At 37.1% G+C, this 22,407-nt stretch overlaps 1 non-coding gene across 1 annotated transcript; it reads right to left on the bottom strand.

Annotated features, from left to right (window-relative positions):
* Positions 1 to 1,929: 1,929 nt before the first annotated feature.
* LOC118969294 (U5 spliceosomal RNA) lies at positions 1,930 to 2,050 on the bottom strand. The gene has a single exon (XR_005057252.2). It is a non-coding gene; the product is annotated as a U5 spliceosomal RNA (small nuclear RNA).
* Positions 2,051 to 22,407: the final 20,357 nt, after the last annotated feature.

The raw sequence follows: 22,407 nt of genomic DNA, 5'->3' as shown, positions 1-22,407 counted from the left end.
GGATGGTTCAACAAATGTAATCTAGTCATTGTGATATACCACATTAACAAAATTAGAATTAACAAAATAACAAAATTAGAATAAGAATCATATGATCATCTCAGTAAATGCAGAAAAAGCATTTATCAAAATTCAACATCTATTTATGATAAAAACTCTCAACAAAGTGGGTGTGGAGGGAATGTACCTCAACATAATAAATGCTCCCTGCCTATGGCAACTGCCAGTCTGTTCTCTGTATCTGTGAGCTTGTTTCTTTATTTGTTTGCTTGTTTGTTTAGATTCCACATACAAGAGAGATCATATAATATTTGTCTTTGTGTGACTTACTGCACTTTGCATAATGCCCTTGAGGTTCATCCATGTTATTGGATGGACCAAGGTTTCATTCTTTTTATGGCTGAATAACATTCCTTTATAGATTCATTCACTGATGTGTATCTAGGTTGTTTCCATATCTTGGCTATAGTAACTAATGATGAAATAAACATAGGGGTGCATATATTTTATTGAGTTTGTGTTTTTGTTTTCTTTGGATAAATATCCCAAAGTGGAATTTCTGGATCATATAGTAGTTCCATTTTTAAGTTTTTGAGGAACCTCCGTAGTGTTTTCCATTGTGGCTGTACCAATTACATTTCCATCAAGAGTGTACAAGGGTTCCCTTTCTTCTACATCCTCACCAACACTTTTTATTTTGTATCTTTTTGATAATACCCATTCTGACAAGTGTGAGGTTTTATCTCATTGTGGTTTTGATTTGAATTTCCCCTATGAGTAATGATGTTGACATCTTTCTGTGTGCCTGTTGGTCATCTCTAGGTCTTCTTTAGAACAATGTGTATTCACATCCTCTGCCCAGATTTTAATCAGACTGGTTTTTGTTTGTTTGTTTGTTTGTTTGTTTTAGCTATTGAGTTGTATGATTCTTTATATATTTTGGATTTTAATACTTTATTGGGTATATTATTTGAAAATATTTTCTCCCATTTGGTAGATTGCCTTTTCATTTTGTTGATGATTTCTTTTGTTATGCAAAAGCTTTATAGTGTGATGTAGTTTCATTTATTTATTTTTGCTTTTGTTGCTTTTATTTTGATATCAGATAAAAAAAATCATCACCAAGACCTGTGTGAAGGAATTTACCACATATTTATTTCAAGCAGTTTTATGGTTTCAGGTCTTATGCTCAAGTATTTAGGCTATTTTGAATTAACATTTGTGATGGTGAAAGATAGTGGTTGGGTTTCATACTTTTGCATATGGCTGCCCAGTTTTCCCAGCATCATTTATTAAAAGGACTGCCCTTTCCCCATTGTATATTCTTGACTCCTTTGTCATCAATTAGTAGACCATATAAATGTGAACTTATTTCTGGGCTCTCTATTCTGTTGCACGGATCTAGGATTCTATTTTAACATCAATACCATACTGTTTTAATTACTATAGCTTTGTAATATAGTTCAAAACCAGGAAGCATGATGCCTCCAGCTTTGTTCTTTCTTCTCAAGATTGCTTTGGTTACTTAGGGTTTTTTGTGCTTATGTACAAATTTTAGGATTATTAATCCTGTTTCTTTGAAAAATTCCTTTGAAATTTTGGTAGGGATTGCACTGAGTTTGTAGACTACTTTGGGTAGTACAGACATTTTAACAATATTGAGTCTTCCAGTCCATGAACATGAAATGTCATTGCATTTATTTGCGTCTTCTTCAATTTCTTTCATTAATGTCTTACAATTTTCAATAATAGTCTTTCAGCTCCTTGGTTAAATTTATTCCTAGCTCTTTTATTCTTTTTGATGTAATTGTAAATGGGGTTGTCTTCTTAATGTCTCTGTTACTTTGTTTTTAGTATATAGAGATCCAACAGAAAATTGTTTTGATTTTGTATCCTGTAACTTTACTGAATTCATTTATTAGTTCTAAAGGATTTTTTTTATTAGCCTGGCTCAAAAATTACTGAGTTAAAAACTCAGAATTATTCCTCTCCACAGAAATCTTTAGTGAAAGGTGAAAGATTTGTGTGATCTGAAGAGAAACCAGAGTATTCTTAGTTCTAATAGATTTTTTATGGAGTTTTTAGGAATTCCTATGTATAACATCATGTTATCTATAAATATATGACAGTTTTACTCTTCCTTTCCAATTTGAATGCCTTTATTTCTTTTTCTTGCCAGATTGCTCTGGCTAAGACTCCTAATACTATGTTGAATAGAAGTGGCAAGAGTAAGCATCTTTGTCTTGTTCCTGATCATAGAGAGAAGACTTTCATCTTTTTGCCACTGAGAATGATGTTAGCTGTCAGCTTGTCATAAATGGGAAGGATGGGAGAAATGGGAGAAGGGGATATAAATTTAGTAAAAACAGACACTCAAACTTGTTTGGCTTGACCTTGATCCATTTCCACTTTGGCAGGTAAGTTGGCTAAATATTTCTTTGAAAACTAGTAACTAACAAATCTGCTCTCATAGTACAGAAAATCTCAAAAAAAAAAGAAATTAATTTAGGGTGCTTTAATGCTTCTAGCTTTGTAATGCTCCAGAGCAGTTAACAGAAGCAAAGGAAGATCTTCCTTGGAAGAATACACCCAAACCTTAGGCCTCACATGATTCCCAGTAAGTAGGATAAGCAAAACATGAGGTTACAAGTAAACTAATACTAGCAAACAAATTACCATGAATGAGCTTCTGCTGAAAACATGCCAATAAACTGATAGGACTTGAATAAATTAAAAAGAAGGAAAGGAAGCCTTCTTTATGTACTCTTACTAGGGCTAAGTTTTCCCATTCAGGCTGAGTTCCCAGGTTCCCATTGTGTACTTCTCTTCCATTGCTCTAGTCATTATCTTAATTTCAAATTTATAAGATAAACTAAATGATGTGTATTTTTCCCAATATTCATGAATGGAAAGTATTTATTCATCTTTGATCCTAGGCTGCAGCAAATTTCTTTAGCACACAGATAATGATCAGTAAATACACACTGTATGGATGAATGAATAAATGCCTAAATTAACTTATCTCCTGTGAAGACTGTTCAAGAACATTTCAAGTATCTTGCTTTCTTTCTCTTAATTTTTCCCTCCATGAAATCTCTAGTGAGCAAAGGTTTTAAAAATCATTTTGACTTTAAAGCTGAACTTAAAATTGGATAATAGTTTTTTTTAGGCATAGAAGTGTGAAAATACTTGATGGTTCATTACTTGAATTATGTGTGTGTGGACAGTAGAAGGATCCTCTCCTGTTTCTTTTTCTCTCCTCTCTTCCTCCTCAATATCATTTCCTTGAAGGGGAAAAAGACTCCCAAAGGAAGAGTCAAAGGACACGGGTGCAAGGAGTATGAGAAAGGTCCTGATGGTCCCTTACATCTAGAGAGGTGGCCAGATATTTGTGGGATTTTCTAGATATAATCTTCAGGCATTTAAAATAAATAAATGAAGTGTGCCAAGTGACGGTGCTCCTGTCCTGTGTTTTATTCAGGCCTAGTTCTAGAAAACATGGTATTGAATGAAGTCTAGCAAAGGAAAACAGCATTCTTAGCTATATAGCATTAAATGAAATAACACTGTTGGGAGGTATTGAACAAAGAGCTCCCTATATATTATTAACTGACAAATGAGGGGGTACAAATATTAAGTGTTAATCTTGGAAGAGAAACAGGTAATTAAAGTTTGGGGACATCTGAAGGCTTTGTGAGTGAAAGGCAGTAGAGGTGGGCATTGCTGAGAGAATTAGGAAAAACACTTTTAACAGGAGAGGCAGTGAGGAACACAGGTCTAAAGTAGCCTGATATTTTTAAGGGACTGTGAGTATCCAAGTATGCCTGGTTTTGAGAATTTATGTGGGAGATCATGGGGTATCTAAAGTTAAGAATTGCCTTATTGACAAGGAGGATCTATTAAACGTTTGACTAAGGGCATGTTAGAGATATGTCATTCAGAAAAGAAAGAAGCATACAAGAATACAGAGGGGATTTTGCCACCTATTCCACTAGTATATGCTAAATAAATTGTGAAAGGAAGAAGAAACTAATATTATTGAGTGTGTCTTATGTATTAGATTACATTAAATATTCTACAAACCATATGACATTTTACCTTTAGAAAACATAAAAAATTTATCAATTATTATCACTGTTTTAGGGCAAGCAAATGGATTTATAGATTTCAGTTATAAAAGATCACAGATGTAGTAAATAGTTGACTAAAGATTTGAACTTGGGATACAAAAGACTCTGTGCCACAGTAGTTGAAAGTCTGCAACTTAGTACATGTTTGGTTATGGAAATGGAAAAGGAGGAGTGGAAAATGAAAATTTTGTTATGAAATGTAATATGAAAGACTTAGCAAGTGTTTGAAAACTGAAAAGAAAGTAGAGTTGACAGATAATTTTAAGTGATGTTTTGAGCTTTTATGACTAAGATAGAAACAGGAAAATCTTTTCCTTCTTTGTCAATTAGGAGATGATTATTTAAATTTCAAATTGTTGGACATGATGTGATGGAGGAACATCTCATTAAGTAGGTAGGAGACATATTGCTGGTACTCAGGACAGATTAATAAGTAAGACATTGAATTATGATTTATATCTAATGGCACTCATTATAACCTTGCCCCAGTGACCCTCTGGTACTCACCATTTCAATAATCAGTTGAATCACCAGCTATTGAATTAATCCTGTCCCAAGGTACAGGTCTCTTAAGTTGCCTCCTGTCCTGGAATCGTGAATGGTATTCCCAAAAGTTTAATATCAGGCCAGACCTTTTTCTCTGATTTGTTGCCTCTGAACTTCTGCTTTTTTTCTGAAAACAAAATCTTGTCTTTGCTTCTAGTAACTAGGATATCTTCCTGTTACATGAATCTAAGCCCTTGCTTTGGTTTCTCGCATCACTGCCATATTCTCCTTGTGTTCCTACAGAAGGACCATCTACTGGATCATTTCCATCTTCATTTCTCATGCTGCACTAGCTCCATCTTGAAACACAAAAGAAAAGCAAAGAAACAAATGAAAACCTTAGCTTGAGTCTACTCTAGCTATTCCTCTTTGTAGCAAAACATTTTTATATACAATTAAAAACTTACAAAAACCAAGATTTCTATATAAAGTAATTAGCAATTTAATTTTTCTCTCTGGTCAACTAGCAATCACATTAAGGGATGGGCTAAAGTTCTTTACTTTGAAATAGAGAATGGGAGGGGCGACCATGCAGGGAAATCATAGGAGTTGGTGTAAGATGGTGGAGAATGGACAACAATCCCCAGTGATCTTCAGCCCAGTTTCAATCAGTGTGTTATCAGGAGACATCACAATCACTACAGATATGCTGGGAGCCCCAGACAGGCATGAGATCCAGAATCATCACTGTCTTTATTTGAACAAGAGTAAGCAACTGCCACTAGTCTATTATAGCCAGGACTTGGACAAATGTGGATCACATAGCTGGACCCTTGGAACCACCTGCACAATAGTTGCACAGGTCATTTCATTAACCATGAAATAACAGCACTCTGCATTTTACACAATTGAAATTTTTGGACTTCATGCATTGGATTATGGTAGAGTTTCCTGAAACCATGCTGTTTCCATTACTCCTTGACCCACTGTAATCTGGTTTTACTCTCTCCCACTTCACCGAAACTACTTTTGTCAAGGCCACCAATGTAATGACAGCGCTAAATCGACTATATAAATTATTCATCTTTATTTTACTTGACCTGCATTCAGTAAACTTGACCACATCTTCTTTTTTCTAAGCTTCTATCTTGGCTTCCATGACAACATCCTCTGCTTTTTTTCCCTTTACCTTTAGGGCTATTCTGTCTTAAATTTCTTTAATGACTTAGCTTCTTCTATTTGACCTCTAAAGCCTGGAGGCCCTCAGTGCTCCATCCTAAAACCTTTTCTGGTTTAGATTACCTCATTCACTTCTATGAACTTAAGTAGCAAATTTATGTTGGTTATTCTCCAATTTATATTTCCAGTATAGAATTCTCTTTTGCTTTTATTATTGCATGCTATCTGACCTTGATTTTCTCATATATGCTTAAAATTTTATGAAAACAAAATTTTATCCTAATCTGTTTTATTTTCCTACTGTTCCTACCTGTCCCCAGAAATATCCCCTATTCCTAAATTTTCCATGTAAGCCTTCTCAAGAGTGCTATATTCAGGAACTAACGAGTCATCTTCAATTCTTTTCTCTCCCTTTGCTCTCTATTCAATCCATTATCATTTCCAGTTAGTTACATGCCTAAGTTTTATCTCAGAGTCATCTGCTTCCTCCATTTGCAAAACCATCCCCTTAGTCAGACCACCATCATCTCTTTTCTGGACTAAAGCGATAGACTACTGACTGGTCTTTCAGTGATTCTCACTCCCTTCTGTCTCTTCTCCAAATGTTAGCAAAAGGGTTCTCTGTAGGGGGTACATTAAATAATGTTGCTTTTTTGCACAAAACTCCTCTGTGGCTTCCCTTTCAACTCAGAAGAAAACCTAATTTCTTTATCCATCCCAGCATGATACTCTCTCAGAACTGAACCACTGTCCCCATTTCTCAGAGTGTCAGCCCCACCCATCTTTTCTAAGAGCCTCTGACATACAAGGTCTATTATCATCTTAGAACTTTTAAATTTGCTGTTCTTCCTCTATGGGATGATTTCCCTCTGTCCTTCTTTCTGTAGGCCTCAGCATAAATGCCACTTCCTCAAAGAAGACTTAATTAAAATTGGTCCTTCTAAGGATTATTTTTTATCTGAGCCTTGCATGTACTTCCATATTAGCACTTAACATCATATGGAAGTGTTTACATTTGTTTGTTTATTTGGCTGCAAGGACTAAAACTGTTGTCCATCACTATCCTTAACATTACACTGTGCCTGATACATAGTGGACAATTACTATGGGTACATAGCCCATTTCAATAAATGAATTGTCAAAAGAAGGTATTATAGAGGGAAAAGATTAGGAAGTAATTTTACAGAGAAAGAAGATACTTTTAAACAAGAAAATGTTGATCTTCAGATTTATTTTCTTCAGCACATGTAAGAATCGGACATAAGGTCAAGAGAGGATCTAGATAAGTTAGTAGGTTATGATTCCTTTTGAAAGGCTTTGCCAGTCTTGTTTTTATCCATATGTTTTAACAAGAGCTAAAATCATCTTATTGTCTATCTGGAAATAGATAGAAATAGAGATAGACATCAAATCTTCATTTCTTTCTGGGAGACAGTGTGGTGAAATAGTTACATAGATTGGAGAGTTAGTTGTGTGACTTTACTCAAGTTAACTAGCAACTTCAACCCTGGAAGTGTTCTCATTTATCAAGCAGGGCTTATAACAGCATCTGTCTCTTAGTCATGGTGTAAAGAATGAATGAAAAACACTCATAGGTATATTTAGCAGTGTCAGGCATGTGTTAAGTACTCAATACATGTCACCTATTAGCCACTGTTATTATATTTGTAATTTCAGCCTCAGTTTTGAGTTAACCTAGCTCTTCTGCAGGTGACAGACTCAGCCTCTCTTCCTAAGGCCCAACCTACCCCCAGCACTCTCATTATCAAATTACAGCTCTCTCCAGCTGGAGTGTGCATCAGAATCACACAGGGAGGTGGCTTCAAATGCACATTCCTGGGATGCATCCCCAGAGATTCTCTCGTAGTAATAAATCTGGTGTGAGACCCTGAGTTATGTGCTTATAATGAACACTCCAGGCTATTATTTGCACAGAAGGGATTTCCAGGATTCATATGTGGGTAAATTGGCATGAGATAGATCTACTTCCTCCTTGTAGATGGCTAATGTTCTGGAGTTTGGAAGGAATAGCTTTTGCTGGTTGGTATTGAGAACAAACAGGTAGTAGGAGGTCTGTTAAGGGCAACTAAAGAAGTGTATTAACAGACGGTTCTTTCAGAAGGCCGTGATGGGAAGTCCCCTGGGGAAAGTCACTGAGTGTCAGAGCCTCAGAGCTTTCTCAGAACACACTTGCTTGCTCACTGGCTCACTCGTGCTCTCTTTCTCCCCTCCACAGTTTTTGGACACTCTTTGGTCTTTTTTTCTTAATTATATGGGCAAGAAACCCATCAACAAACTCAAAGAGAAATCTATTGACGTTTGAAAGACAGCGGAAGGGATCCTTTGCCTTTTGTTGAGGCTAAATCTGCTATACAGGGTTCATAATCCGGGTAGGAGCAGCATTTACACAAATCTGAACATGCTGCACAGTAGGCTGATCTTGATAACACTCAAGATGTCTAACTATTCTGTCACCACGATCCATATTTTGCCATAGCACCATAGGTAACTAAAGCCAAGTAAGTGACAAAAGAGAAGAAAATCTCAAACTGATATACAAATTTTTTTTAAATATAAAACTCAGCATTCTTTCAAAAAAACTATTTAAGTCATGCCTTTTGTTATGCAAGTCAGTGCATTCTCTCCTCAAGGTTATTTTCTTCTATTTATCTACAGGTAGAGTTAATTGAATCTTTAGGGTTGAATGTCATTTTTCTGGATTGACTTATTTTTTTAAAAAGAATCAGATTTTGAGAGCATTTCTCCCTGTGTTTAGATGTCAAAATACTACACCTTTAATTTGAAGCCCGAATAATACAAGAAATTCTTTGCTCACCAGCTCTTTAAGAAAGGAGATGTACATGTTGATACTCCTTTAGTAATTACATCGTCTATTATCACCAAAGTGTTTGTGGGTGTCACTAGCAGCCCATCAGATTCTAACCTCCCAGTGTCAATGTGAATTTCTGCCATCTCTTTTGAGTTGGATAGTAATGAATGCTTTCATTTTAAGTGCCATAGAATATACATTCTCTGTAAAGATCAGTTTCTTTGTTCTATTTACATCAAATCTTCCCTCAATTGTTGCCATTTAGTTGCCAGTGTAATTGCAGATGATACCCTGTGCCTGGATGCCACAGAATCAAAAACGATATAGCAGAAGCAATTGTTAGCTATCTTTACTTACCTTGCTAGAAAGCTGACAATAAATTGAAAGGAGGGCACTCAGGTGAAAGTACTTCAAGAAAGGTGTACTCTGAGGGGTATCACCTTTATTGCCTGCAGCAACCGCTGTAGGACTCAAGTCCCTCAATTATTTATCCTCAAATTATCTTCCTAACTTCCTTACTACTGACATTTCCCACAGAATCTATGACCCAAAACAAATCAGCCTAACCTGTCCTAGAAGGTCCTGAGTTACTAGTCTGTGCAGTGTGATTGTAATAGGGCAGTTGTTTATTTGATGAATATATATTTGTTTCATCATGTTCCAAGTATTATGCTAAGCACTGGAGGTACAGGGCCCTGAATAAGACATCTGTGATCATTACTGCATGAACTTTCAATCTACTAGAAATGAGATGCAATTAAATAATTATAATAAATTCTGATGAATACTATGACATGAATGTATAAGGAATTATTCAGAAAAATCAAAAGGGCAATTTCCTTTTTCTAGTGGTTAGCACAAGCATTTTGAGGAAGTGATGTTAAGGTTGAAGCTGACTCAGGAATTAGGAAAAGAAAGTATTACAACTTCAGAGGGAGAAAAACCACGTGTTCAAATGCCCTGAGATGAGAAAGAATAGCATGTTTAAATATCTAATAGAAGTACAATATGGATAGAGCATAGAATGGAAGAGTGCATGGAACTTAACAAACTATCAAGATAGCTGGGAGCTGAATTATGAGAGAACAACTCAAAGAGTTTGGGTTATGTACCAAGAGCAATGGAAAGCTGTAGAAGGCTTTTAAGCAGAGGAAGTAAAATCATTATATCATTGTTGTTAAAAGGTTCACTCTGAAAAGAAATACAGTATAACTAGGTGTGGGTAAAATTACAGTATTTTCCAGAATCTCTTGCCTGGCCTTAGTGCATCTCCATATCAATAGGTGTTTCCAAGGGGTGGAGAGAATAGGCCATCTCCATATCAATAGGTGATTACAAGGGTGTGGAGAGCGAGTGTGCATCTGGGACCAGAGAGGTTTAGTGGACCTTGGCAGCGGGGTTGCAAGAGACACGGTTGAGCAGGAGTAGATGATTGCTTGTAAGCCATAAATGGGTTTCTCCCACTTTATTTTTCCCTTTGACTGATTTCGGCTTCCAAAGTTAATTTGACCTGGGCTGGCAATGCATTCTGCCCCCACTTCTTCACCCTGGAGTTACACTAGGAAAAGAACAAAAACAAGAGAGAAGAGAAGCATGCTTGATATGTGAAACTTAGCAATTTAAAGTATGTTAGACATTTAATTTCCCAGGATAATGACAAGACTTGGCATGGAAAGGTAGACACTGAACCAACAACTAAATTGTTAGTGAATGAGATAGCAAAGGATAACAGCGAGGGGCAGCCCTAGAAGATAGAGTAGGCAATTGTGTGAGACTCTAAGGAAGAGGACTTTTTGCAAGAAGGTAGAGCAATGGTTTAGAAGGTATAACAGTGACCCAGAATCATCCAGACCACACCTGTGATGTTAAAAGAAGTCTTGGGTAGAAGAATGAGTATCTTCACTTAGTAAGACAAAAGGGAAGTGCAACAACCTCAAAGGGCAACCAAATTTCTTTTGAAGCTAAAAGTTCTTGAAAATGTTTTAAACAAATAAATAGGTGGAAGATGCTAGAAAAATTTTCCAGTTCATCACTCATGGCTTCTGAGAATTTCTTGAAACACTGGCTATAGGGCTATGTTATTTTGTACAACCTGCTGAATCCAATTTGTACAACAATCCAACACAAGACCAGTAGTCATGCTAGACTATTGAGTCTGTCCCTTTTCAGATTCTATGTATGGCATGCTTAGGTGTTTTGTGTGCCTGGGAAGGTAATTGAATATGTCTTATGGATTCTATGATGCCCAGAAACTCAAACAAGGCTCATCTCTTTGTTTTCCTTGCCAAGTACTTCCCTGAATATTCTTGCCTTTGTAGATTCACATCACTTGCTTAAGCTTTTTTTTTTGTTGTTGTGTTGTTTTGTTTATTTAGCTGCTTTTAAATGTTAAACATCTCAAACTCAGAGATTGTACGTTATTTACCTTTTTGTCTTCAGTGTTTAGCAAGTAAAGTTTCTCAGTAATTGTTTATTGAATTTGTTAGTTAATAAACCAGTTTCTGTGTGGCATCTTCTCTATTTAAACATGATAGTATCTCTCTTTTCAGTAAAAGTAATGATTTCCCATGTCTCTGGCCAATATAAAATATTTTGCTACCAAGTTTCCTTATAATATTAGCCTTTGAAGGGAAGGAATTAATATCTCTCAATAGGTTTTCTGCCTAGATGAAAAGAGACACAGATTTGATCTCATATGCCAACTCTAATCAGTTGGCTCTCATCCCTTGTTGTACTGCTTTGAGACTTCTTCCAGACACTGAAGGAAAGAGAATCATAATTGATTTGGAAACCATGTCGTTAGTTCAAGATTTGGGAGTGATGGCAATTATCCAACATATTTCCCCATCCCTAAGCTGGAGCTCCATAATATACATTAAAGTAACAATTCTAGTGCCCTCAGTAGATACATTAGTTTATGTTACAATTTTAAATGTTATATCTAAATTCCAACTGTCACTGATCTTTCCTTTGTAGAAATTTTAAGAGATCATGTACAACCCAGATTTCAATCACTGTTTATGGCCCTGTTTATCTTCTTTTCCTGAATAGTTTGTAGGCAATAGGAAAGCAAGAATCTTCTTTCTCTGATTATTATCTGTCTGACTTTGTATCAGTCAGCTATTGCTGCCTAACAAACCACCCCAAAACTCAGTGCATGCAACAATAATCATTATGCTCACATTTATTTGGGTAAACTAGGGTGGCTATGCTTCAAACTTCAGATCTGCAGGTTGGTTGGGTTGACTCAGTTACTGAAGTTTCAAGAGACAGCACCTAGGTTAACTCTGCTCAGCAGATCTCCCATTCTTTAAGACAAGTGGGCTGCCAAAGTTACATTGTTTCATAACAAAGGGAGAAGCACAAGAGAGCTATCTCTAATGCAGAAGTACATTTCAAGTGTTTGCTTGGGTCATGTCATATACCACCTTTTGGCCAAATAAAGTCCATGGTAAAGTCTACTACCACTAAAGTAGGAAAGTGTACTTCATCCACAGAGTGGGAGAGGAGAGTGACTATTTGCTAAATCCAACCCCCATAGGGTTCATTTCCCTTAAATTAAAAGTGGTGATATCCTGCAGAGCTCTGAGATTGCTTTGTGACAACTGAGAAGGAAAATGCCTAGCATACGTTGGTATTGAGTAAATATTTGTTGAACTATTGAATTCCTTTTTCTACCCTCACAGTATAAGCAATGTGTGATACCCAGTTGAATTCTAGAGATTTACTCTTCTTTGATTGAGTTGGGATTTCCAGATTTTATCTGTTTTACTCTGTGACCTTAGGCAAGTTCAGAAATGCTTCTCTTCATTTTGTCTTATAGATAAGTTACAGATTTCAGATACATTATTGACTAGAGAATATTTTTGGATTCTGTGACATATAATGTAAGCTGTTCTAAATACTCAAAATTTTAGCTTCTAATCAGACCTCAGCAATAATTGTGTGGAAAATATCACCTGTGAAATTACTAATTTGTTGATTTTAAGTGAAAATACTTTCCACTTAAGGGAGAACAATTAACTTTCCAGCCTTGCAGGTGTGAATTATTGTAACACAGTCCCAAGTTCAAAATCTTTGGCTTTGAAGCTTCATTTTTGGGGGAAACTTTATAAATATAAATAAGTTCTCATGAAATATTAATGCAGGCTTTCCAGGCCACAAGAGAAAAAAAAAGAATTGTAAAAAATAAAGGGACTCACAATATTTTTATTCCATAAATCCATAAACTATTTTCCATTTATTACATAAATTATAGATGCATTTAATAAGGAATAATCAGAAATTTAAGTTACTAGTAATATATCACTTAATGATTACCTCTCCAAAATGGACACAAAATGTTCACTTTATTTGACATGATACATGTGATAAAAGGCACAAGAGTGTGCAATCTGATAGCTATCAGTGTCTCAGTAAAAAACACTGTAGGAGACTTTATTTTCTCCCATGGAGTTTGAATTCCTTATGGCCATTAACATTTTAAAGGGAAATTCCAGGAGGTAGGGATTTCATTATGAAACGGTTATTGTTTAGAACAAGGACTGCATCAATATTTATTTAATGTTGCTTTTCTTAAAACACCTGGCACAGGTTTATAAAATATGTTAAGATTTTAACAAATATTTGTTCACTGATTCAATTGTATTTTTCACATTTTTCTTGGTATCTATAAATTCTGTGTCAGAGGAAATAATAGTGCTGATATTGTACTGATTATTTCAATGTGTTACTTATATTTCCTAACAGCCTTACGAGGTTGATACTCTCATTATCCCTACCTTACAGATGAAAACACTGAAGCACAGAGGATCAGGAGCTTACTGAAAGTTAACTAGCTTGTTAAGTGTCAATGAGGAAGATACGGACTCAGGCTTCCTGGGTCCCCATCTGCGCTCTTAACCGTCATGGGACCAAGCTAACTGGGAACCTGCACACGCCTTTAGGAAGGCAGCACATAGGTTTTAGAACAAACAGGTGTCAGTTACAATCGCATTTCTACTCTTTAGTAGCTCTGCAAGCTTTGTAAATTTTCTTCCGTGGCTAAACTTCAGTTTTTCTCTGTGTCAATGGACAATATGTTTACTTAGAAGGGTTATTAATGAGATAAGAAAGTATACTTAGCAGAGTATTGGCATATAATAAACTGGAATTATTAATACTATTTAGTCTAAGCGCCCAGGGAAATTAAATGGCTTGCCCAAGATCATGCATCTCGCATTAAAGTGGAGTCTAAACTACAGATTTCTTGGTTCTAAGTCCAATACCTTACGCTTGGTAATGGCCACCCCAAGAGATTTCTTACATTACCTGATAAGGTCAGATGATCCGGAAAGGAAACCTGTTGCCTAACAATATGGTCTGTGGTAAACCACAGTGGCTGGGCTGTGCAATGTGCTACATACTTCAACCAGCCTCCATGCTTTGGTCATCATGTTTTCTCTAACACATCAGAAACAGTAAGTAATAGAATATTCACAACAAACCCAGATTTCTTCACGAGGAGTTTCCAATCAAAATGTGAGGGGTCAAATAAGTTTACATCCTCAATATTTGCATCCCTATAGGAAGTGCTTCTCCATTTCCAGCCCTATACCCTTAACACTCATCATAAAATGGATTTCATATATTTACAGATTTCCATATCTCAGCATTCATCTGCTAACTTCACTTAATTTAATATTACAGCAAGCATTTTTAAAAAGCTGCTTGTTCCCAAACCATCAAGTTATCTTTTATCCTCCCAAGTTTAATAGGAGGAGATGTATGTATGAGGAACATAATGTCTTTGCCTGGTGTTTGAGATTTTTTTTTAAAGCAGTTCTTGGACACTGTAGCACATAAGCTCTTTTGTATTCTTCTTATATGTTACATTACAAATTTTTTTTCTTTTTTGCAGTTAATTTCTAGGAATTCAATTAATGCAAGCGTGCTCAAAGCAGTTCTAAATGTCTTTGTTGTCGGGACAGCCTTATTTCAGGAAGGCCCTAAACACTGTTCTTATGAGTCATATATTTGATGACCCCCTGATGCTTTCTGCAAATATTTTCTCTACATTCTCCAAGTCTGATTTGATTTAACCCTACAGCTTTATAAATGTCCCTGAAACACATGGGGCATAACTATAATAGATGATTCAGCACATTCCCATCACATAAAAATGAAATTTCCAGTGGCACCACTTACTCTTTATTGTGCTTAGATCAATAGTTGGAGGAACCTTTAACCCAGCCACATACCCATCTACCCAACATATATTCATAATATCAGTCTATAAATTCAATAGAAATATTAGGTTACAGAGGCATTCATGCTCAGAATAGCAAGATCTCTTGACTTTTTGGAGCATGCTTCAGACAAACTGCTCCTCTACTAACCAGTCTTCCAGAATGAAATTACACCATTAAACAGGACTCTCTGAGACAGCACAACTTTGTGGAGTGAGCAGATGGGCAGGGTGAGTTCTGGAGCAGTTTGGGGACATGTACAAGCTCATTTCTTCCTGTCTACTTCATTGACTATAAGAACTGACATCTTCGATGCCTCTAAACTCCCTATTTGCTAAACATTTCCCAATAACTTGTTGAGAGCCCTCTTTTTCTGAGTCAGAGTAGGAGTGCTCAATACCTTTCCTTAGCGGGTCGCTTCTCATGAAATGCATACTCAGAGCTACTTATTCACCTGGTCCTTGTTTTCTTCTTGCTCATGTATTTCTTATATATTTGTAGTAATTGTATTACAAATTGTTCTAATGTCACATCTGAACTCCAAGAAAACATCGAATTGGACAAGAGGCAGTTGACAAAAGCTTTCAAAAATACAGGAAGTTCAGAGGCACCTTTGAAATTTTGGTTCTTAAAATAAGAGTGAAGCACTTCAGTTAGGTTTCCCTGGTAGATTTTTCTGGTTTGCATTATTTTCAGAAACAGGCAATGTTCTTATGCTTTGCTAAAGCTACTCACTGGCACCTGATCTAAATCTAACCTGTTATCCCCCTCCCCCACACAAAAACAGGCTTTGAATGGACTCTGTACTGAATATGTTTCTGTTTACTTCCTTTATATGAGCCCACGGCTGACCTAGGTTTCTTTAATTTTGAGAAGTGATCAGTATGTTAATGAACTTTTCAGGAAAAACGTGTACATCAATGAAAAGGTGCCTCAATAAGGACATCCCTCAAGCAGAATCAGCATTAACCGTTTAAATGAATATTGTGACCAGGAAGGTGGAATGACACATTTTAGTTTACTTTTCTGTTTGGAGAACCTACAGTTTAACCTTACTCATGACCACCTAGACCTCTGCCCATCACGACCAATAACATAAAAGCTCAGACATGCACTTTATGTGCAGTGAGATGTTTGGGGATGTATATAGGAGAACATGGATACCAAGGAGGTTCCACCATTTCTTCATTGTGAAAATTTGGGTGAATCAGTTAACATATCTTTTCTCATCTGGAAAACAGTAGAGTAATCATAACCAACAATGTTTTGTGAGAGTTAAAATATTATTTTTAAAGTGCTTTTTAACAAACAAATAAGTAAATGGCTTTGAATGCCTGTTAGCTTTAATTCAGACAGCCCTCTGGGCTCATTCCCCCGGACTGTTGCCTCTCCTCCCCTAGCACGCCATGGCTTCTGCCGTTTGTAATCATTACAAAGCCAACCAGCCTCAGAGGCTAAATACATTTTTAATGCTCAGAGTCAGGAGTCTTGCTAGTGACTGCACTGAGAGAGATTTGGGGCCCTGCCTGATTGTAGCAATTACACACAGAAGAATGGAAGGGCTGGAAGCCAGTGTATTCGCCAAGCAAATGCCGCAGATGCCTGTTTCTTCTACAGTTAAAATCTCATTTTTGAAAACAGTGCACACACACCATACTACCACCACTATGTCCAGCACCACAGCATTACCCATTTGCTCCCCAAAGCCAGAATGAGTGATTTACATTTTACTTTAATTTTGCTTTCTTGGGATATTTTTCTGTAGGTGGTAAATGTATCTAATTTCCTGCCTCACCCACATAAACTCTTACGACTCTCACCTCCTCTTGAATAGCTCTAAGAGAATAGATAACTTCACTGAGTGCTTGCTGTGTAGCAGGGACTTTGCTCAGAGTTTTGCATCTTGGCTGTGATACCTCGCAATTATTGTCATCAATTTAGAGGTACTGAGCAGTTAAGGACCTCCCTTGGTGTTCTGAGTGGTGAGTGCTAAATGCTGCCCCAGACTATCTGTCTCCCTCTGGAGTCCACGCCATTAAACTTTATTTTGCATTGTCTCCCAAGTTCTTAATTACTAACACTTATGCATATTATGAATGCATTGTTTATACATATCAACATATTATTTATCCACATACTATTGACATTATTTAGGACACTTCTTTGTGATGGGTACTGTTCTAAGTCCTTTATATATATTATTTCATTGGATCTTTAAAACCATGCCATGAGGTTGGAACTGCTTTTATCATTCTCAGTATACTGAGGCACGAGAACTGAGGCATGACCAGGACAGTTTTGCTGAAGATCACACTTACTAAAGTGGAGAGGTGGTGCAGAGCCCATCCGCCAACTCCGCATCCCCTGCCTGCCCACATGCCTCCCCCAGGGCCACACTCAGGACTGGGAGCCTGCCTGTAGCAATCAAAGGCTCCACACCCCTCCGGGGCCCTTGGGATTTATGTTCTGCCCACCATTCCCATGGCCTGAGCCGTTTTCAAGGATGCAGCCTTGAGAGCATGCCGTGTTGGTGAGACCACCTGGGTGTTATGTAAGTGACTGAACCCAGTTAAGGCCTCTGTGTAAACTCCTCAGATGCTGGCAGATGTGGAGATCTCCTCGTCGTGCGGCCACCTACAGAAGCTTCTTAGGGAAGTCCCCTTGTTTATTAAACCTGCCACCTGCCAATATGGAGGCCTTGCCCTCCATATATGGGGGCAGTATTAGTGACAAAACAAAAAGCTCTAGAGACTAAAGCTCAGTGAAGTAAAAGGGTTTATTGAGCCATTACAGATGCTACAAAGAAAAGGACTGATTCCTGGGACTGGAACTTTTTGCTTCACAAGCGACAAGGCCAGTTAACAGAAGCAATGTATCCACCAGACTCAAGAAACACTTATGAGGGGTCTCAAGGAAAGAAAGTTGTTTAAATTCATACTGGCTACAGATGACGAAGGTGGGCTAATGCAAATTGGGGAACGTCCAGTATAGGTGGTTAGTCCATAGAGAAGGCTCATGGATTGGTTCTTTGATGCTAGTTAGGGACTGTTCTTGCGTAAAAGGGATACAGTGGTTCTGGGGGCCCTTCTAGATGATTGTTGAAATGACAGGTAACGTGGAGTCTCTGGTTAGCTGTGGCCCAAGGCTGCTGATTAACTTCCCTCGTCTCTCTCCCCCAGTTCTCTGGTCCCTCATGTCACTTAATTTGAGGACGTCTCAGAATTTTTTCCTTTTCATCAGATTTCACCCAGGGGGCTCTCCAGGTTTGAATCAACAGATGGCATGTTTTCCTTCAGTGTTCTCTAATGTTTGACAAAGTGGCTGGCATATATTAGATATGCATTTAATTATATGCTGAATTGAATTGGGAGCAACTTCTTTAGCTGTCCTTTTGATTTTGCACCAGTAAGGACTGGAACAAAATAAAATAGAGACCTTTTCACTTACTTTTGCTCTAATAGAAAAGTTTAGTAAATAAATCATGGGTTTAGTCCTTATTCAAATGGTTCAGTCCATGCTACTTTTAGTTAAGTCAAAATAGTTGTTTGGCTTATCAGGTTACTATATATGACTATAGGGGGTTAAGTTTACAGTTTGGTTTGATTCTGCTCTCTGACATTATTCTATCATTTCCTCTCCATTAATGGTTTATAAACTTTTATAAACTGTTTTATTTTTAAGGCCTTTATAAATTATTTTTGGCTATTAGTGAAATTTACCAGTTCTTGAAAGTATCATGTGTTCAAATTAAGGCACCAATTTTAGGAGCGTCTCATATAAAATCTTACTTTATGTTTTCCAGTATAATGCTAATGGTTTTTCATGTGTTCCCAATTTTCCCTCTTAATATAAAGTAGTTTCACTGTAAGAAGTAAAGCGAGAACAAATGTGGTATTCAATGTGTGAAAATTTAACTTACTGTACTAGCCCTGCAACAGTCTTTCAAACTGATCTCAGAAGTTATGTCCGTCTCCTTAAGGAACAGAAGGTAGAGACAGGGAATGGGAGTCCTGGCCTGGCAACAGGCACATACAAAGGCCAGATGGAGCAATAATGCCCCTTCTGTGGAATTCGGTCAGAAGGCCATTGCTTGCAGATTTTGGTTTTCTAGGCTTCCTGATGCTTCCTGCAGCATTTCGTTTCTGTCTTGTTGCCTTGGCTTCCACCTTTGTGTTACTCCTCCTGGACGTTTGCCATCTGATTATTGGTCTCAGTGGGCCTGTGATTGTGGTTGCTGCTTCAGCTCTCTGGCACAGTCGTGTCCTTTATCTGTTACTCTGAATGTTGCCTCTCCTACTATCCCACTCTGGTGCTGTTCTTGCCCAGATGCCCTCAGTTCACCAGTGACCAGGGATTGTACCAATTAGATCCTTTCACTCCAAAAGCTGACCAGATCTGGATTGTCTCGCCTGGTGCATGGTCTTTACCTTTGCCTAGTATCTCATCCTCAGAGTATGACAACATAGAAGAAATAAATGTTTTAATATTGTTAGATGGCAGAATAGAAATATTACTGAAATACAGTATACCTAATTTCTGGTCCACATTCTGTTCTTAGTGAGCTGTGTACCCTTAAGCAAACAATCAATGAAGCATATGCATTAGAACAACTTATACAGCTTCTTCAGTATGCAAATTCTTGTGCTTAACTCTGAACTGATTGAATGGGGGTACCTGCAAGTGGAATCTCAGGAATGTGTATTTTTCAATACTAGAAGATTCTAACATCTACCTTTGGTTTAGGACAACAATTCAGTTTTGATACCTCAAGTTTTCTCTTCTAGGAATAGAATGTTTCCATATCAAAAGTGTTTATCTTGTAAGAATCCTAGAAAAATCAGACAGAAGTATTAAATGCTTACTTTATATTTACCTAAAACAATTTTTTCTATAATGTATATGTTACTTAGCCCTGTTTTATTAGCATATTGTTTCAGAAGATTATAATAACCCAGGCTGTATTTTTATTTTTAAATAAGAAACACAGGGGAGTTTGAGTCATCTAAAAGAGTAGCCACAAATAATACTTACTAAAATTCTGAGTATTATTGCACAAATTTCTCAAAATCTCCCTGACTCTTTGTTAATTGTCATTAGTGGTAATTAATGGCATAGTTTATGACTTGTGAAAAACTGACTTTTTGCCTAAAAGACCAGTGGGAGTGTACCTAACATCTGATGCCTTGTACATGGAGTCACTACCATACCAGGTCAACACAGGGCACACTCCGGAGTATGAGAATCCTAAACAGAAGGATCACTGGTGCCAACAGGACTGCCACTGGAGGTGGAGAGAAAACATTAAAAGGGAAAGAGAAGGATTAATTTAAAATCTGGCAGGACAAGTTAAACAAAGTCATCAGTGTCTCTTTAACTGGGTAGAGTGCTCCATTTCACTTAAAAAGCTGAAAATCTTTTCTTCCTACAAAAAGACAAGGAAGTTTATATAATCTTCTCAACCACCACATCAGAAGGCAGCACAGAGAAAATCGTTGTTTGAGGGTAACTAAGAACAGTCATTTGTGGGAAGGGCACTGAAAGAAATGGAGCTTTTAAAATAAATTAAGAAATCAGAAGAGAGATAAATAGGGCTACGAATTTATAATTGCTGAAGAATATCTTGAAATCCTAAATTGTTTGCTGTTGCAGACAGAGAGATAAAGAAATGTCTGCATTTCTTTTAAAAGCCACAGAAATGGGAACAGTCCATTTTTGGCAAAGTTTAATCAAGAACAACACAGATAATTAATAAATGGCATGGAACCAAAATAAGATCTGGAATGTACTAAAGCAAAGAGTATTGATTACAGATACCCCTGACTGTAGAGTCACCATTTTCTTAATATGCAAGATTTGACATCAATATTGCATGCTATATATAGTATGCATTTGGTTTCTCTCTATGCATGTTTAAGGTGATCTTTTGAATATTATTAATTTCATGATGTTTTTTCAATCGTGTTTTTGTAATGTTATTACCTGTATGCATTTTGAATGCATCTATATACATTTTGAATTAAAGGATAGTTATATGGGACTGTATACACCTAATTAACAATTAAGCAGAACTTAATGCCAAAAAGTTAACCTTTGCAGAATGGTGACTGAGCATTGTCAAGATTTGCTTTACTTTCTTTCTGGGAGGGTAAATCCTACAAGATAGTGAAGTCTTAAATGAGGAATAAAGTCCAGTCTTTCTGTAAATTTGTTCAGTCTTCTCTCCTTTCCTTTCCCTCTTTCCCATTCTAGCCCTCTCACTTCCTTTCTTCCCCCTTCCTGAGTCCCTTTCTTCTCTTCCTCCCCTTATCACTTTCCACATCCTTCCATTCCTGTGATAAACATGGCATGAGAAGCAAACACAATACATGTTTCCCTTCCTCTCTTTATTTTCCTCTATGCCTAATGAAAAATGCCCCCAAAGGATCATTGTCAGTGGGTTCCTGCTGCAGAGTCTGGTCTCACAGCCCTGAAATGATGTTCTCTGGTGCATAGCTTTGCTGAGTTGGACACACACCACAGCGTAAAGATAACAGGATACTCAGACGAAGCTGTCTGGTGAAGTGAAGTGAGGCAGCTGCAAGTAAGGATTGAAAAAACACTCTAAAGATGTACTGAAGCATGGAGATGAGCAATCTGGCATAGCAGGAGCTCCTAGGCAATAGCCAAAGCGGACAGAGAGAACAGCCTGATGCTTTGAAACTGAAAACTAAATTTCAGCTGAATGTGAGCCTCTCGTAGCAGACACTGAAATGTCATAAGATTGATGTTTTTTAGGGTAGAATGTGCTCCTAACTGTCAATCTCTATATCCATACTAGGATCACCATAACTAGTTTTAATCTTGAAGAAGTAGGGCAATTTGAAAGATAGCTAAATACATTGCCCAAGTGACATAAGAAGAAGTAGGAGCTACAGTGCTACGAAAAAAGTGAGAAACAGATAGATAGATAGATAGATAGATAGATAGATAGATAGATAGATAGATAGATACGGGTAGATATGGGAGGACCACAGTAGAAAATGAGGAATTATGGCCAAGTACTCTGAAAATGCAGACAGAATGCTGGGCTTGCCATTGCAACATACTTGGAGGATAGCTTGGTAATAAGAAAGTACATGGAGCTAAGAGACAGCCAATGAACTTCTGCCCTAAAGACAGAATGGAGGGTACAACTTTGAATATGACAGGACGTGGTATGTTGACTCACTTCCTAAAGCAAATTTAGAGGAGTTTGAACAAGTTCCTTATAGCCTCTCTATTTCTAAAGAGGTGTCTAGTATTATTGTTTCCTCATGAAGGTTTAGTAGAGACAGTGTTCTCTCCATTCTGTGTTCCAGTAGATGACAGATATACCACCCAGAATTCTTCTTTTTTGCAAACTTCAGTACAAATCTTCACAAAATACGAATATTTACTATATTATCTTAGTAACATGGTAGCAGTGAACACAATTTAATGATCCCTTAATATCTTCTCTATCCTGAAAGTATTCAGATTCCTTTAATTGTTTAAAAAATGTCTTTGCAGTAAGGTGTCCAAACTAAAATCAATCCAG

The sequence above is a fragment of the Manis javanica genome, chromosome 12 (genome assembly GCF_040802235.1).
Source record: "Manis javanica isolate MJ-LG chromosome 12, MJ_LKY, whole genome shotgun sequence".
Lineage (NCBI taxonomy): Eukaryota > Metazoa > Chordata > Mammalia > Pholidota > Manidae > Manis > Manis javanica.
The sequence above is the reverse complement of the archived record's forward strand: the minus strand, read 5'-3'. Positions and strand labels throughout refer to the sequence as shown.